Here is a 20,108-nt window from a genome sequence, read left to right as displayed (position 1 = left end):
ACACTTTGCCTATGGACAAATGGAGCTGAAAAATATTCAGAAGTACCTCAGAGCCCTTTGAGTAAGGGTAGAATCTACTGTTGGCTAGCTCCTCCTTGCCACCTCCTTGATTTCTGTACTACATGCATGAACAAATAGAAAACAGACAGGAGGGATACAGGCAAGGGACACTGTCATGTAAACACTATCTAAAATAGATTCCAAACCTGGGGCCATTTCTGTGATAGATAATCGTTGCCTCTTTATCCCAAGAGCAAAGAATCCTAACTTTGGATTTAGACTGACCTTCTTTTAATTATGCATTAAATTCTCAACAAGGTGACCCTCATGGGCATAGAATACACAATTATTTTTCATTTTTTTCTAATTAAACTAAATGACATTCCATTTAGATTATATTTTATTAACACTTTTAAAATCCCTTAAACTAATGGAAGTTTTTGTCCTTGAATATATCTTCTTTTCAATAAGTCAGTAATTTGCCTTTCAGCAATTTGTGTCTGATTAATTAGTGACCAGTCTCAAGATTGCTCTTGGTAACCACATCTGAACCCTGATTCATTAATAAATCTAGGCTCAGAGTCAAAATCATGAAATAGAATTTGTGGTCAGATAAGGAAATGGGATTTTTTTTTCCAGGAAGATGATTACATGACAATTGCCAGGGCAAAACTTCAGGGCTACCAGTGAATCTTGGAAAATTCTAATGTCCCTTTCAAGTGTGGCCCTTGGGAATCTTTTGCTAGTCTTCAAAGGACACTCGACTCACAATGAACATCTGCCTGGCTTTTTAAACCACTACAAAATGAACACTGAACACAAGTACTGATGATACTCACAGAGGAAAGGCAGTCACTAGAGAAAGCAATTTTTTTAAAACTTAGCAGCTGTGTTTTGTACTCCATCTTAGACCTGCTTTGGTGTTCCAAGACATGAGGGTGACACTGGTTTCTCAAAAGCTATGTTCATGTGAATAGGCAATTTTCAGATAAAGAAATCAAAACTATCAATAAGTACATGAAAAAGTATTCCAAATCTCTTATAATTAGAGAAATGCAAATCAAAACAACTCTGTGGTATCACCTCACACCTAACAGATTGGCTAAAATGACAGCAAAGGAAAGAAACATTGGAGGGGATGTTGCAAAATGCATTGCTGGTGGAGTTGTGAAGTTGATCCAACCATTCTGGATGGCAATTTAAAATTATGCCAAAAGGGCTTTAAAAGACTGTCTATTCCACACAAAAGTACTCTAAGTATAGCAAATCAGATATCATTTCCCCATAGCATTCTACTTCACCAAGACCCACATTTTCCTTGCTGCATAGACTGCCTGCATTTTGATCCAGCCATACCACTGCTGGGTTTATACCCCCAAAGAGACCATAAGGAAAAAGACTTGTACAAAAATATTTATAGCCAATCTCTTTGTGGTGGCAAAAAATTGGAAAATGAGGGGGTGTCCATTGATTGGGGAATGGCTAAACAAATTGTGGTATATGCTGGTGATGGAATACTATTGTGCTGAAAGGAATAATAAGCTGGAGGAATTCCATGTGAACTGGAAAGACATCTAGGAATTGATACAGAGTGAAAGGAGCAGAGCCAGAAGAACATTGTACACAGATACACTGTGGTAAAATCGAATGTAATGGACTTCTGTGCTAGCAGCAATGCAATGATCCAGGACAATTCTGAGGGACTTATGAGAATGAACGCTATCCACATTCAGAGAAAGAAATCTGGGAGCAGAAACACAGAAGAAAAACAACTGCTTGATCACATGGGTCGATGGAGATATGATTGGGGATGTAGACTCTAAGCCAGGGGTTGGCAATGTATGGCTCTCGAGCCATATCTGGCTCTTTTGAGGGCCAGATATGGTTCTTTCTGCAGGAGCCATAAAATCATTTTTTTTTCAAGCGCTATTACAGGAGCACACACTGTGAGCACTGTACGGCTCTCATGAAATTACAATTTAAAAAATGTGGCATTTATGGCTCTCACGGCCAAAAAGGTTGCCATCCCCTGCTCTAAGTGATCACCCTAATGCAAATATTAATAATATGGAAATAGGTCTTGATCAACGACACATTTAAAACCTAGTGGAATTGCTCGTTGGCTACATGAGGGGTATGGGAGGAGGGAAAGGAAAGAACATGAATCATGTAACCATGGAAAAATATTCTAAATTAATTAAATTAAAATTTTCGAATTAAAGAAAAAGGAAAAAAAAAAGCTATGTCCTTGGAATGCAAGCATTTCCAAGTCCTGCCAAGCTGAAAAGCCTTCCAAGTAGAGTTGTGGCAAAAATATTGTACCCTTATAGAGATAAGGAAACTCCCTCTACTAATGTAGGGTGACATCTTCTCTGTATTATCTTAGAGAGTTGCCTAAAGGTGCAGTCTCTAAATTGTTTGATAATACATAACTATCAGTACAAAATTTTGAGCATACCTCTATCAGCAAGATGTTTTGAGTGCTCACTACTAATGTATATATAAATATATATTCATTTGTAAACTATATAAACTGTGTCTTTGAACAAAGAGAAGTTATGCAGCACAATAGAGAGATTACCCACCTGAGTTCAAATCCAATCTCAGATGCTTAATTAGCTGTATGATCCTTGGCAACTCACTTAACTGTTTGCCTCAATTTCCTTAGCTGTAAAATGATCTGGAGGAGGAAATGGTAAACCATTCCAGTAATATTTACCAAGAAAACTCCAAAATAGGGTCATAAAGAGTTAAGCATGACTGAAATGACTGAATAGCAACACTGCTGAATAAACAATTTTGTACAGTAAAATAATTATATAAAAACAGAAACAAAAAAAAGATAAGATAAAGATGAAATTGAATTTGATCCATCAACTCCATTTGAGCCATTTTATTGAATTTATTGAACAATGGAATGGCAGGGTCAGATTTGCACATTAGGGAAATCGTTCTAACAGCTATATAGAGGGAAAAAACTGAAGAGGGAGGAGACTTGAGGCAGAGAGATAAATGAGGAGTCTCTTGCAATTGTCTAAGTAAGAGGTGATGAGAAGTAGAAAGATGAGGATAGATTGAGAGATATAGAAATAGAACTGAAAACATGAGGTAACAATGAATATGTGGCCAAAATTGCAAATGTGGCAACTACATATATAAGAAGTATGGAAATTAAGGAGTCAAAGACACTGTAAGAATGTGGGTGAATGGGAGGGTGATGGTATCTTCAATAGTAATAGTGCTTAGTGCAGTGCCTGGAAAGTAGTAGGCACTTAATTAATATACATTGAATTGAAATTAATAGAGAAATTTGGAAGAAGGATTGATTTAAGGAAAAAGATAAGGTAATAATATTGCCAGTTCAAAATCCATCAATGCCTGTTTTTTCCTTGTAATTCATTCTATCCTGACATTTAGTCCATAATGGGGAATTTGGGAACTTGTACAACCGAGGTAGGGGATTGAGAGGCAAAATAAAAAAAGGGACAAGGGGAGATGTGGTGGTATTAAAAATAAGCCCCACGGCTGACCATAATAGTATGGAATGGCACCCCTTTTCCTACCCTTTGACTGGATGGGCACCCATTACCACATTGACATGAATATATGAGAAAGTCAAAAGAATCATCACATTGATAGTTAAAGCACAGGTGCCAAGAGCTATAATTGAAGATGAAGAAACAGATAAATATTAAAAAGAATGTGTCAGGGGGCAGCTGGGTAGCTCAGTGGATTGAGAGCCAGCCCTAGAGACGGGGGAGGTCCTAGGTTCAAATCCGTCCTCAGACACTTCCCAGCTGTGTGACCCTGGGCAAGTCACTTGACCCCCATTGCCTACCTTTACCACTCTTCCACCTATAAGTCAATACACAGAAGTTAAGGGTTTAAAATTTAAAAAAAAAATTTAAAAAAAAGAATGTGTCAAGACCCTCTAAACCAAGTCAGTAAATGTCTTAGTATCCAATAACTTCAAGACAAAATTGAGCATAAACAAGGCAATACAATGCAGTGTAAAGAGTAAAGGATTTGGAATCAGAAGACCTGAATTCAAATCCTAGTTCTGCCATATATGGGGTCTCAAAGACAATACTCTTGAATATCCTTACTGTTTGTTAAAAACAATGTAAAAAATTTAGCTTGAAATATTACATTCATTCCAGTAACATCTCCTGCCACTAAAAATGTAGGGCACGTATTATGCTTCTATCTCCCATCAATAAATAAGTGGGGAGTGAGAATTTTCTTGGTATTTTGAGCAGGATGATCCAGATAAAACTCACACGTGGGGGAAAAGGAGCTTAACATTTATTAATAAAGTTCTAGTGGCAAATATTGAAAAACAGATATATAGACAAAGAGAACAGAATATTAGCTTTGACATGTAATATTTAAGGGCAGTGAGTTATTATTAATATTTATATATCTAATATGTACAATCTGGGATTCTTTGATTGCTTGTCTGACCAGCAAGAGATCATATTTTTATGTTAATGTAGGCATAAGCATAGCCACCATCCAAATAGATCTAGTCAAAAGGAGGGGCCCCTTAAGGTCATTTGGTCAATTAACAAGCATTTATTAAGCTCTTACTGTGAGCCTGACACTGGATGGTTAATGATATTTTTTCTTGGGGAATGTAAGTACTCTGGTTTCCCTTAGTCTCTCTCAAGTCTCTATTTTATTTCCTAAAATATCAAGAATTTTATCAGTGTGGTTACTGGCTCCATCAGTGCAGACCCCAATTGTTTCATACCTTTACAAGCAGTGTGTGAGTTTCTATGAGTGAAAAGATCCATCCTCCGGTCTACCATCTAGTGATGAACCACTTTTAGCTTAGTTAAGCTTGGTCTTTGCAACTTGCTATCTGCCATCTACACTTATAGCTTTTTGGACTTGGTAGAACTTATCAGTGTTTACAGGCTACTGACAAAGACTTTAAGAATGATAATGAAAGCATAGCACTTTAAGGTTTGCAAGATATTTTTGCAGCTATTTCTTTTTTCCTTCCCACAACCCTGGGAGTTGGTGCTATTAGTATCCCCATTTTACAGATGAGGAAATTGAGACTAGGAGAGGTTAAGTGACTTGCCAAGGGTCATACAGGTAGCTTCTAAGATGAGATTTGAACTCAGGTCTGTCCTGAGGTCCAGTGATCTATCTACCTCACCACCTAGCTGCCTATATAACCTAGTTTTCTGTGTCATGAATAGAAGAAAGATCATAGTAGAAAGTAAGTAAAAACAAGAGCTCACCACAAACAAGTAGACAGATTGTGATGCATTAATGTACTGAAATATTGCAACAAAAGAAATGACAAATAGGAAAAATTCAGAAAAAAATATAGGAAGACTTATCTGATGGGATATTAGATAAAAGAAGCACAAGCATGAAAATAATACACACAATAACTATACAATATCATAAACAGAACACAAAAATGAAACATTATACTTGATATTAATTCAACATTGACCTTGTAGGAGAGATGTGAAGCTATAGACATGGAATGCCCCATCTGCTACCAAAGTTATTGTGTTGGTGGTGATAAACTGTTAAACTGGTGCTTTTACCTTTCTTGCAAGGGACGACTCAGTGGGAAAAAGGTATTTATTCAGAAATTAATATAATTTGAAAACTGAAAATAATATCTTACTCCTTGTGATAACAACAGGGTCCCAAGAACATGGTGGGAATGAGATTCTTAGCGTCCATAGAGCCTTCCAATTACTTTGAAGATGTCTCTCTGTCCTGCTTACCTTCCACTTGGAAAAAGCTCAAGGCAAAGATGTTAACAATATCACAGTACCAGAGTTTGAAGGCTTCTAATTAGATAATATTCCCTCACCAAACAGAGCTCTGTCAGTAAATACCAGATAGAATGAAGCTCTAGAAGGCCCTGTCCACCTGCTCTATGTTTATCTACGTGTGGCTTGGTTTACTAATCAAGGTTCTGTCTATCCATTGTAAATCCAAATCATTCTTTATTTCGTTGTATTTTTTTTAAAAAACCCTTACCTTTCATCTTGAACAATACTGTGTATTGGTTCTAAGGCAGAAGAGTGGTAAGGGCTAGGCAATGGGGGTCAAGTGACTTGCCCAGGGTCACACAGCTAGGAAGTATCTGAGGCCAGATTTGAAACCAGGACCTCCCATCTCTGGGTCTGGTTCTCAATCCACTGAGCTACCCAGATGCCTCCCAAATCATTCTTTATTAATCATATCTAGGGGTAGAGTCAAGATGGTGGAGTAGAGAACCACTCATCTGAGCTCTTCCAACATTTCCCTACAAGCAACTTTAAAATAATGCCTCAAATCAAATTTTAGAGTGCATGAGCCAACAAAAGGTCAGAGTGAGGCATTCTATGATATGAGGGAGGAGACTCATTCAGAGCTTATATGAATGAGACACCAGTAATGGGATTAAGAGATGGTTAAAAAGGCAGTAGCAGCTCTAGGAGTTCCCAAGTCAGCGATGGTAAGGTCTTAGGTAACTGGTCAGAAAGAGATTATAGGGTACCCCTATGATAGCACTGGGTGCAGGACCGAGTACTATTTGGTAATACCATCACCTGTACCCAGTTTTGGATCAGTAGGGTGTTGAAACCCTGAGGCATAGTATTGGTTCTGGTCCCAAGTGAAGATGCATCCTAAGGAGCTTTATCCATTGGAGTCTCAAGGGATCAAGAGCCTTTCCTAGGTAAGATACAGAACAAATGCCAAGAGGACAGTGACTACATCTCTCCCTAGATCACATCTATCTTGGAAGCACCAAAGACTTCCCCAAAATCCTAGAACTGACTCTGAAAACAGAAGTGTAAAAATGGTTCAAGTATAAACCAGAACCACCCTCCCCACTGCCCATGCTGGAAACAGAGCCTAACTTTAACATAAAGTTCCAAATCAAGAAATAGAGAAGCAAAAAAATGACAAAAATCCATTATGGTGACAGAAAAGATCAAGACACAACTCAAAAGACATTTGAGTCAATTGTCAGGATGATGTAAAAAATTAATAGAAAAGGAAGAAAGTAAGAAAGAAAAAGAAGGAAGGGAAAGAAAAAATGAGGAAAATTATCTCACAAAAAAGACATGTAAGTAAGAGATTTTAAAGTGGAGTGGAAAATGTGGAGTATGGTATACATAGTGCTTGAACTTCTGTTATGTAAAGGATGGCAGCATGGAATCCCTGTAAAATACAGGGTCAAAATACTTTAAAGCAACTGACTAAACCCTTCTCAACTGTCCCCTCCCCCGAAGTTCTCCAGGGGGGGGCCCTGGAATTCTGGGTGAGGCTGACCCTGTATTTTGCAGGGATTTCATGCTGCCATCCTTTACATAACACTTCATATGAAAATGACAAATGCTGAAAGGAATATGAATAAATTAGGACACTAATGCACCATAGATGGAGTTGTGAAGTAGCCCAACCATTCTGGAAAAGATTGCAACTTCATCCAAAGGACTATAAAACATTGCATACCCTTTGACGCAGTAATAACACTACTAGATTTGTATTCCAAAGAGATTAAAGAAAAAGAAAAAGAAAAAGGCCTTATTTGTATAAAATATTTACAATAACTCTTTTTTTTGGTGGCAAGGAATTAGAAATCCATGATGTCCATCATTTAGGGAATGCCTGAACAAGTTGTAGAATATGATTATGATGGAATACCATTGTGCTATAAGAAATTACAAACTGGATAGTTTCAGAAATATCTGGGAATACATGTATAAACTGATGCAAGGTAAAGTGAACAGAACCAGAAAAACATTGTTCACAGTAGCAATAATATTATAAGAATGATCAAATGAGCAAGACTTAGCTACTCTGATCAAACAATGATCCAAAACAATTCCAAAAGACTCATAATGAAAAAGGCTTTCCATCTCCAGAGAGAGAATGTCTGATCTCAGAATGTAGATTAAAACATATATTTAACTTTATTTTAATTTCATTCTATTTGTGTTTCTTTTTGCAATATGTTTAATGTGGAAATGTATTTCTCATGATTTCACATGTATATTAAAATCAAAGTGCTTGTCTTCTTAAAGAGATGTTGGGGGAGTGAGGGAAGGAATTTGGAACTCAACAATTTTTAATTATTAAAAATTTCTTACATGTATTTAGGAAATATTTAACAAAATAAATTTAAATACTTTTAAAAATAATTGTATCCTTATTCATTCTTTAGCTAACCTGTAGAGAAAATAAATTTGTTCATATCACACCTCCATTATGTGAGATGTAATATGAGATCACAGGAAGAATACAGAACTAGGATTCTAGACGGAACAAAATTTGACTCCTATTTCTTAGCAGCAAGGTGATTACGAGTGAATTTCTTGGCATCTCTAAACTTCAATTTCCTTGTCTGCCAAATAGCCATAAAATACTTGAAATACCCAACACACAACTCGATAGTAAGACGATACAAAGGATTTTTCACATTTGAAAGCAAAATGTCAGCTCTTATTCACCATCCCTCACTTTTCTAATCTTGGCCAACTCTAGTTTTGATCTTCAATTGATACCTTATCATTTCATCTTCAAAGAACCAAGTGTCATCATGTATGCCACCTATTTTTGACCCCTGAGTTTCTCACTTAAATTTCAATAAGCCCACCTTTTAGGTAAAGCCCATCTAATCTCCCTGGGGAAGTTAGGGAGATCTGTAGGAATGTTGACCTATTTAGTCCAGCAGAGGACCTGACATTTAAACTTGCCTCAGAGAGGATAAAGTTTTTTTTTGTTTTTTTTTAAGGGGCCATTAAAAAATAAGTAATTACATAAGCACAAATATATTTATGGCACCTCTTTTTGTGATGGCAAAAGGGAGTGTGCATAAATTGAGGAATGACTGAATATATTATGTTATATGGCTATGATGGAATAATACTGTGCTGCAAGAAATGATGAAAGGGATGTTTCAGAGAGACCTGAGAAGACTTGTATGAATTAATGCAGACAGGTAAACAAAACAAGATACTGTAAAAACAAACTTTGAAAGACAATAACTCTGATCTACAGAATAATCACCACAATTCCAGAGAAATCATGATGAAACTTAATAGCCATCTCCTGATAGAAACCTGACAGAATATAGATGGAAGCATTTTGGGGGTGGGGGAACCTAAACAATGAAAGATCAGCCACATGGCACAGTGGATAAGAGTGATGTGTCTGTAGTTAAGAATACTCCTCTTCCTAAAATCAAATTTGGTTCATGCAGTTACTAGCTATGTGACTCTTGGCAATTCAATTAACCCTGTTTGCCTCAATTTCCTCATATGTAAAATGAGTTGGAGAATGAAAGGGCAAACCATTCTCATATGCCTGCCAAAAAAAAACTACAACTGGGATCATGAAGAGTCAGACATGGCTGAAACATGACTTTACAACAATAAATAATGAAAGCATTTCTTTTGCTTGACTATACATGTTCACAATGATGGAGAAAAGTGGTCATTTAGATCAATCATATCAGTCCACATGATTTCTATTTCTCTGAGAAGAAGAATCTTATAGCATGATGTAGTGGAATGGGCTCTAGCTGTGGTGTTGGTTGTGCGACCTGGGGTAGTCACTTGATATCAGGTCTGTAGTTTCTGTATTGACTCAGTTACTTACCAGATTTCTCCTCCTTGACAAGCACCTTCCCATACAAATGAAACCCACCCTAGGACTTCACTTTCCTGACTAATGACCCACTCAATGGGACCACTATTTCTGGAATGGCTCTAGCTATGTTTTGCCCCACTTAGACTTCAACTTTTTCCAAATTTCTCCTCCTTCTCACCTTTTGTCTTACCGTTGCATTGGGTCCCTTTCCATACTCCATTTATTTATTTTCCTTCTCTATTAGAGTATAAATTTCCCAATGGTTGAGATTGCCTTGTTTGTTTGTATTTATATTTCCAGCTTATATCAGTGCCTGGCACATAAGAAACACTTAATAAAGTCTCTAGCCATTAGTAAATTGAGAATAAAAACCAAAATACCTCTTCTACCTCCTTCACAGAGTTGTTGTGAATATTAGGAGCAAGAGTAATATCAAGAATAACTAATATTTCTATAGTGTTTCAGGATTCACAAGGCCTTCCCTCTCAACAACCATGTAAGATAATTCCCTTATTAACCTCATTTTACAGATTAAAAAACCCAAAAACCTAAAGTTCAGAGCTTGTCCATGTCCACCTAGTCAGGAAGTGTCTAAAGTGGGATTTGAACCCAGATCTCCTTGGTCCTACTCCAGCCTTCCTTCAGCAAGGTAATTCTTTATGAATGTGCATTAAATATTTTAAAAAGTATAACACATTTTAAAAAATATAAGGTATTAAAATTGAAATGTTTTGGTGTTAAATCATTTCAGTTGTATCCAACTCTCCATGACCCCATTTGGACCCCATTTTCCTAGCAAAGATATTGGATTGTTTTGCAATTTCCTTTTCCAGCTCCTTTTATAGATGAAGAAACTGAGGCAAACAGGATTAAGTGATGTGCCTAACATCATACAGTTGGTAGGTAACTTAAATTGGAAGTGGGCTAAATCTATTAAATAACCACTAGTCAACAAAACACATAAAACTTTCCAAGAAGAATACTTTCTTCAGTCTTTAAATTTAGATTTTTAATGTAAATGTATTTGCCAAGTTAGAAGAGACTGAGTAGGTTTCATATCCAAAAAAAGAAGAATGGGAAATAACAAAAATAGGGAAAATTGCAGATGATTATTTTTAATGTATTCATTTGCCAGTAGCAGGCCACTTCTGAGAGTGTCAAAAGTATAAGATGACAAGGATGACTTGTAAACATAAAGTAAACTAAGGAAAAAATATCTCATAAGCTTCAGTTAGTTTCCATACAGTAATGTCAGCTAAAATTAAAAAAATTTTAATTGCTAATTGCTATATATTTCAACTTGCAGAAAACATGAAAGCTGAATATAACCACAGAAATAATATCTCATCCTTGAAATTGAAAAGGTTTATGATAAAGTAGTGGCATTATTTATTTCTATTGTTAAATAGGGTTCAATTTCAAGCTGATTATCTAATATTAGCTATCTGATCTGAGCATCACCAATCTATTTTTTTCCTAATCCAATTTCCTTTTTTATTTGCATTTCTAATGGTTGCTTTGATTAAGGAACTAAGGATAGAAATGATAATGCTCCATAATTAAGTATCTGGAATAGAAGTTTGCCTTTTATTGTTATATGCCATTCAGAGATCCAGATCAGAAATCTAGTTAATATGCAGAATTACAAATTATATTATCAACTTGTTAGAGGATTACTGAATTAGGCAAAATTTCAGATTTTTCTATTCCCAATAATTGCTACTTGGTAAATTTTCCTAAATAAAAGCTTGAGTACTGTGAATTGGAGTCATTGAGTTATATACGTTTTGGCAAACAGTTATAAGATGACCAGAAAACAATGCTTAATGAAATACATTGCATGATTTCCATATGAATCCTCTAAAAAAGCAAGTTCTCAAGGGGTATAAAAATCCCTCAAAATTAGAGTCTTGAATAAGCTCCTGGAAACACTATAGATATGGGGGAGAAGGATTGTCTCTTAAAGACTTCTCTGACTTTAAAAATTGTTTTGAATTAGTACTTTCAGACAATATCTAGATACTAAAAACAAAGCAAAAAGCTGTGTTGCTTCTTTTTTCAAAGCTTTATATCAGGACCATTGTTTGAATATTTCAGAAGATAAAATAGCTCAGGGCCTAAATCATCTATTTAATCCCCAGCCTTACTTTGCTCATATAGAAGAAGTACCCTTTGAATCTTGTCACTTGAAAGCTCTCACTGAGAAATAACACCAATTAAAACTTAGCACTGTGGACTTATAAAAAGTTTGTAATTTCATTTTTTTGATACACTGTCACAACCCTTTCAAATATTGGTAGATAGTTTCATAGTTGTAGTTTGGCCAAAATAAAAAGATATTATTTGATGGTCATCCTTTTAGTAATGAGGCATTTTGTGCTTAAATGTGTAAATATAGACCCAGACTCCATCAAATCCATGGCATAGTGAAAAGAGATCTAGATTCAAAAAACCTAATCTTGTCTGTAGTACTTACTACCTGTGTGACCATGGGTGGATCAATTTCCACGAATCTTAGTTTAGTCATTCACAAAACAATGAGGTTGGGTATCATCTGATATCATTCTGGAAATCCTAGATATAACAAGAAGAAAAGAAAAAATAAACTGTCAATAAGCATAGGCAAAGAGGAAAAAAATTCTCATCTTTTTTAGATAACATGATTGTTTCCTTAGAGAACACTTGATATTCAATTAAAAATTAATTTAAACAACTTCAGTAAAGCAACAAATTTATTATCAAATAAACCCAGAAGATCATCATAGCTTTTATATATTCCCAGAAAAATCCAGTAGGAAGAGATAAGAAAAAAATTCCAGTCATTTTAGCTGTAGAACATATAAGGGATCTGGGAGGTCAGTTTTCAAGATAAACAAAGGAATTATATAATTACCAAATATCCTTTAAGGAAATAGAGAGACCACTAAATTTAGAAAAATATTAATTGCTTTGTGCCTCAATAATAAAAAGGATATGACATACATTAATTTATAGATACAAAAGTACACCAGTCAAACTACCAAAGTTATTTAATAAAAGTAGAAAACAATAACAAAATTCATCTAGAGGACAAAAAGTCAATATTTTCAAGAGAAATAATGGAGTAAAAATGATGGAAAGGAAGTGATGGAAAGGAAGGAGGTCTATCAGTAACAGATCTCAAACTATACTTTTAAGGCTCAGCCAGTTACCACATTCTACAGAAAGTCTTTCCCAATTTCTCCCACCCAGCCCTACTAGTCCCTTTCCTTTGAGACAACCTTCCATTTTCACAAGTATATAACTTGTATGCACTTAATTATTTGCATGTTATCTACCCTGTTTGAATGTGGACTTCCTGAGGGCAAAGCCTGAGATTATTTTTCTAGTTCCTAGTTCTAGTTGTTTAGTTCTAGTCAGCCAAGCTCCTGGTACATGGTAAATACTTAATAAATTCTTGTTGACTAATTACAAAAGCAGTACTCAGAAAATTATTTGTTACTGGTTTTAAAAAAAAACTATCAGTGGAAAAATTCATCAGTGGAACATATTGATCAGACTTATATGAGACCCAGTACCAAAACCAGTATATTATTAGCATAGTAACTGCGACTACTGAATTAAGGATTTTCTTTTCAACTTAAACTAATGGAGTTGGTGGAAAACAGTTATTTGTAATGAGATCTAAACCGATATTTCATACTAAATTCCAAAGTGAGCTCCAAGTAGATAACTATACAAAAATAAAAATTCATTTAATAAAAAAATTAGAAGCTCAGTGAAAGACTATGGATAGAGGAAGAGTTCTTAACCAAATAAGGGATTAAAAGGGCCATAAGAAATAAAATGGACAATTTTGATTACTCTAAATTCAAAGGATTTATGCCAATAAAAGTTCTGTAGGCAGAATTAAAAGCAAAAGTTAACTAGAGAAAAAATTTGCAAGAAATTTTTCTGATAAAAGTCTAATCAATCACTTGCCAATAAAATTGGCAAAGACAAAAAAATAGAAAATGAAAATTGTTGGATGGTAGACTTAGAAAATAGGCACTCATAATGTCCTGTGATTAGAGTTGTGAATTGAATCATGTGAATAGAGTGGTGAATAAGTCATTCACCCTTTCTGGAAATCAATTTGATGAAACTATATGTAAAAAGTCACTAAAATATGCAGCTTTTTTGACCTAATGATACTACGACCAGCTTTATGCTCCCAAAAGGTCAAAAAAAGGGAAGAAAAAACGATATGGATAAAAAATATTTATAGCAGCCTTGTCGTACAAAAGAGCTAGAAATAAAGTTTTATGGCCACCAATTGGAGAATCAACAGACTTATAGCATGTGAGCATAATGGAATATTAATGAACTATAAGGAATAATGAGAGATTTAGATGCAGCAAAACCTGGAATGACTTGTATGAACTATTACAGAGTAATGTGAGAACTAGGAAAAGAGTTATCTAGTGACCTTAGTTCAGTCGTGTCAGTCATGTCCTACTCTTTGTGTCCCTATTTAGGGTTTTCTTGCCAAAGATACTGGAGTACTTTCTCATCTCATTCTTCAGCTAATTTTGCAACTAAGGAAACTGAGGCAAGCAGGGTTAAATGACTTGCCCAGTCACACAACCAGTAAGTGTCTGAGGCCAGATTTTCCAGCCCTCTATCTACTGTGCTCCCTAGCTATTCTTATGTAATGAATTCAGGGTGACAATTGTGTTTTAATAAACAGCCATGGTGATAACATGAGAATCCCATGTAACAAAACTCATTGTATCCCATATAAAACTACATCTTCTACATCTTTTTTTTCAAATTTGTGTCTCCGTTAGTGGCTAAATTTTATATAGTATTATAAGGTTAGCAAAGCATTTTACCTATGTTATCTTTTATTGTCTATTCCTGCCTTTTCATATAAAAAAAGTATACAGAGTTAGAAATGGACAGGATCTTTTAGCAGCAATCAATCAGGCAGTAATTGCCAAATAGCTACTCTCAGGCCACAATATTACAAACCACAGTTGTCTTCATTTAAGTGCTATAGCTAAGGGGTAAATGCTACAGCCAACAAAGAATGCCTTAGAAAATGACTCAAACCTTAAAAACCATCCAACTGAAACATCATGCATCTTATAGGAGTATTAAAAAACCTTCTGCCAACCACTGCCATGTTATAACTTGGAGCTCAAGTAAATGGATTTTCCTACCTCTGGATTCCTCTGGCATTATGGTCAGCCACACCCAATGTGAAACTCAATTCCTTGCCTTGAGGAGGTGTATTTCTGGGAAGGGGCCAAAGGGAGGGTAGAGAAATTAAGTGCAGACTGAGCTCTGCTCCTCTAGGCTAAAAGCAGACATGAAGGTGAGCATAACTAAAGCGGTGAGAAGCAGTTTTCCTTGAAGACGTAGCTAGTTTGGGCTAGCTCTGTTTCTGGGGCTTAGGATGAGAGAAAGAACATCACAAGCCACAAGCATTTCTATTTCACGGGTCTTTGGGTGAATTCATTTTTCTAAGTATACCTGGATATACACAGTGTCTATTTTTATTTTTCTAGTTGTTGTTGCTCCAAACCTATCCTTTCATTCATGTAGGGATCTCTGAGTGCAGGAGCTCCCTTCACCAGAGGAGATCAACAACTCACTGTAACTTCCAATCTTGGTTTCTTGGAGCATCAAGAGTTTAATGTACTTGGCAGTCATCACCTGCATGTTCTATTGTGTTATATGCTGTTACATTATGTTGCATTTCATTATAATATGTTATGTTATAGCATGTATATTACATTACATTATACTGTATCAGATCAGATTAGATCATATTATATCATAAATAGACACAGGATTTGATCTCAGCTGTTCCTGACTTCAAGGTAAGGTCTCCACTATATCATATTGCCTTTATCTATCCTTCATGTAGATATATAATGCATATTTGTATATCTATGTCTGTATATTAAATATATGTTTTATATATATATGTATGAGAGAGAAAAAAGAAACAAGAAAAAGTAGAAAATTAGCTGTGGAATCAGAAGGATTTCAGTTCAAGTGTTTATCTTGAACACTTCTTGGATTGGTGACTCCTGACAAGTCACTTAAATCAGGGCTTCAGGTAATTCTCTAAAATTATAAAGTGCAGAAAAGGTGATGACCTGCACTAATAGGATAACTTCCTCACCAGGAATTCTCTACCTTAGGTTTTTAAAAATCTATTTAAGGATATTTATGCCTATATTCATTTGTTCCAGAAGATGTTTTTGTTAGTTTTTATTATATAAACAAAAAAAATGGCCACAGCAACCCCCCCACTGTAATATATAGAAAATGATCTATTACTGTATTAATAGATATTAGGACCTTAACCACCATAACATCACCTCTATAGTCTTTAGTGGAACTTATGGAGAAAAGCAATCAAACCATCTACTTCTTTTTATGTCCTTTCAAGTCATTAGGCCACCTAAGAGGGCTAGAATGGTATGAATAGTCAAACCTTGAAAATTTTCATTCATAGTGCGTGGTTGCTCTGCATTTCCCCATAATTTTCTATGTCTCTTACTAACCTGAACATACATTTAGAATCATTCATTTACTCTGAAGCTGACTGGTTCTGAGACTTTTTCTTACCCTAATTTTCCATCAAATTCAATCAGTAGTCAATAAATGTGGATGTACCATCAGGAGACGTCTGGAAGAAGTGAACAAATGCACTCACATTGATGGATACTCTGAGTTGATTAAGTGAAAGTTCTGGTAAGATAGTACTCAAAACCATTTTGTTATTATGTAAGTGCATTTACCCTCTGACTCCTTCACCTTTAATTCACTTAAGATTTAAAAGTTGAGATCAGATGGGCAGTCAGCTTCTTATATGTTCAAGAAAGCTGGGCAAAGGTGCCTTGCACATTTTGTGGATAGGAATCAAAGTAACACATGTAATACTGTATGACTAAATATGATGAATTTGACATTTATACAGCTCTTTAACATTTGCAAAGTATTTTGTAACACACATTCAGTTTTCACACCAATTTTATGAAGAACTAATTATATATATATATGTACATATATATATACATGTGTATGTATATATATAATAATTATTATTATTATTCCCATTCTAGAGATGAGAAAACTGAGGCTAAGAGAAGCTATACCTTAATGGTGACATGGTGAGTGTCAGAGTCAGAATTCAAACCCAGGGCTTCTTGATTCAGGTGACAAGCACTCCATTCACTATGCCACATTGAATCCTTAAGCTAACTTCTCTTGCCCCTATGAATTCTGCATCTGAATCCCTTTTGAACAAAGAAGTTGAGAAACTTCAGCAGAAATTTGAAGCAACTAACCAGAGCACCTGAGGCACTAGAAACTAGGCTCTATGGGGGCTGACATGTTTGGCATATCATTTGGACAGCATAAAAAGATAAGCTGAGGGGCAGCTGGGTAGCTCAGTGGATTGAGAGCCAAGCCTAGAGACGGGAAGTCCTAGGTTCAAATCCGGCCTCAGACACTTCCCAGCTGTGTGACCCTGGGCAAATCACTTGACCCCCATTGCCCACCCTTACCACTCTTCCACCAAGGAACCAATACACAGAAGTTAAGGGTTAAAAAAAAAATTAAAAAAAAAGATAAGCTGAATATCTAAAAGTGTAACAAGAATGGAATACCTAGTGTCATTCATACATTTTCAAGTTGGCAACAACTCCACACCAAAACACAATATTACAATGTTCCTTCCCCTTTAGGAACCATTTAGTCATCTTAAAATCCTTATTCACCAAGGCATGCAGAGAAGGAATCTCTACATCAATGAGGTCAAAAGGATCTCTGGAAACTATAGATTGACTTGGAAAAACAGAACTAAACTTTATCTATGCAAATATATTATTCTTTACTTTGTTAAACATTTCCCAACTATATTTTAACCTGTTTCAGAACCATACTTGGGAGTTTCGCAATTCCTGAGGTTGACATCTCTGCTCTAGGTCATCTCAGATATATGTGATGACTTCAAAAATGCTTGTGTAATTTTCTTAAATTTTAAGACAACATTCTTTATGTTATTTCTATTTCTACAATTGCTATTTCCATATGTGACTATGAACATGTGTTGTCTTCCCAACTCCTCCCATTTTTGAGGAATCATTTGTTATTCTGAACTAAAAAATTATGAACATTGCCTTTTGTAAAGTATAGGGAAAGAAATATAGATGTTGGTGCTTGTGTTTGTGTGTATAAGCTTGATTTTAATAAATCCCCCAAAATAAACATGGTTTAGCAGGGGAGTCCTTCTATTCATAAATCCTTGACAGAAAAAAAAAATTTATACACATTCACCAATTTGTTGGAGCCAGCTTATACTGGCTTGAAGAGTTGGTTGTTAAATTTTTAATGTAAGTATTTATACCTTAGAAATTGGCAAATGCTATAAATCACGGCTTGTTTTATTGTTTTGTTGATTGTTTAGACTTAAGTGATACAGCAAATATTAATAATGAAGATTAAATTGAAATTTATCCTGCATACATTATTTCATATATTTACTAGCATAATCATAATGCATCTTTCCACTACGTATCCTCTTTTTCTGATTTCAGCTGGAGAGGGAAACATATGGAGTGTTTAGGGAGGAAGGGGATACTCATTTAGCCTGCCTTATCAGCTGAATCAACCCTGTTATAAGCAAGTCATAGATATTGCACTCAGATTGCCCTCACAGCAAAAATTCAAGAACAAGGAAATGGCCATTTAAAGACGTGAGTGAGATGGATTAGAGGTAACTGGTGGCAAAGTGGATAGGGTACTAGAGACCTGGAGATGAGAGGACCTTGAGTTCAAATCTAGTCTCAGACACTTCCTATCTGTGGGACCCTGGGTAAGTCACTTAACTCCCATTGCCTAGCCTTTATCAGTCTTCTGTCTTGAAACCAATACTTCATATCAATTTTAAGCAGAAGTTAAAGGGTTTTTTTAAGGTTTGGGTTCAACTCCTGCCTCTGGCAAACACTGGCTGTATGACTCTGAGCCCCTCAGAAAATCATTTAACTTCATAGTACTTTAAGTAACTCTCAGGCTATTTTTTTACAGAGAAGTTCCTAATATTCATAGGTATAGAAAGTTTTCTTATGTGACAGTTCTCTACCAATCAAATAACTGTTTCAGACTCTATCCAAAAATAAATCCAATAAGAGATTTCCAAAATATCACACACACACATTTAAACTCTCTTCTGTTTTTTTCCTGTGCATTAAAAATGTTTCATTGATTCTTTAATTTCTTTTCTTTTTATTTTTTTGGCATGACTATCATTAGTTCCTCTGTTCCTTTGAAAAATACAACAAAACAAACTCTTCCCTTGTAACAAATAAGCATAGTTAATCAAAACAATCCAAACATTAATATGTCTGAAAATATCTCTTATTCCTCACATAACATAATAATTTATCAACTTTTAAGTAAAGGAAGACTATACAACTCTTTCCACTGAAACATTTTCAAGATTTTGCCAAATTTTCAACTGCCAAATTTTATTTGGGAAAAACTGAATTCTGAGTTAAGTCAATTGATTTCTTTATGAATGATCAAAAATTTCCATAACCCACAATGCATTGGGAGAAAAGAGTGGAAGAAGTATTCTAGAATTTCAGAGTTGAAAGGAAGCTCCGATGTTCTCTTGTTCAACTTATGACTGAAAAAGAATTTACTGCACAATGTATCCAAGAGTATCCAACATTTCCTAGAAAACCTTCAAGGAAATCACTACTTTGGGAGGCAATCCATTGTACAATTAGGACAATCTTTTTCTCAAATCATTCCTAAATTTATCTTATCACAACTTCTATTCATGATTTTGTTTGATTCTATCCTCTGCAAAGGGGCCATGAAAACAAAATATCAACCATTTTTCAAGGGACAACCCTTAAAATAATTGAAGGCATCTATTTTGTCCCATCCACTCTAGACATTTATTCTCTGGTTGTTAATAATACTCCCAGATCCTGAAACAGACCTTATTGGCATGAATATGCCAAATGCTTTAACCATCCTCTCTGCCCACTTCTGAACATCTGCCAACTTAGTATTGTCCCACTAAAAAGAGATCAAGGAAACTAAAGAGTGTGAGCAACTAAGCACTAGCCTCTCTTTTTATACTTTAGAAATCAATAAATTAATTGAGCAAGGCAGTACAATGTGCTCCTTTTATAGGGCTTAAATTATTTAACTGGGCTGAACCTCTTTTATCCAGTAATATGTATTTAAGTCATTATTTAAGCATTTTTAATGGAAATTTTAGAGGCAATGTGGTGAGGTAGATGAAGTGCTGGATTTAGAATCAGGAAGGCCTGTAGGTATGATTCCATCGTGTGTGTGCGTGCATGTGTGTGTGTGTGTGTGTGTGTGTGTGTGTGTGTGTGTGTGAGAGAGAGAGAGAAAGAGAGAGAGAGAGAGAGAGAGAGAAAGAGAGAGAGAGAGAGAGAGAGAGAGAGAGAGAGAGAGAGAGAAATAATGGT

Source organism: Gracilinanus agilis, chromosome 1 (assembly GCF_016433145.1).
Source record: "Gracilinanus agilis isolate LMUSP501 chromosome 1, AgileGrace, whole genome shotgun sequence".
NCBI classification, from domain to species: domain Eukaryota; kingdom Metazoa; phylum Chordata; class Mammalia; order Didelphimorphia; family Didelphidae; genus Gracilinanus; species Gracilinanus agilis.
The sequence above is the reverse complement of the archived record's forward strand: the minus strand, read 5'-3'. Positions refer to the sequence as shown.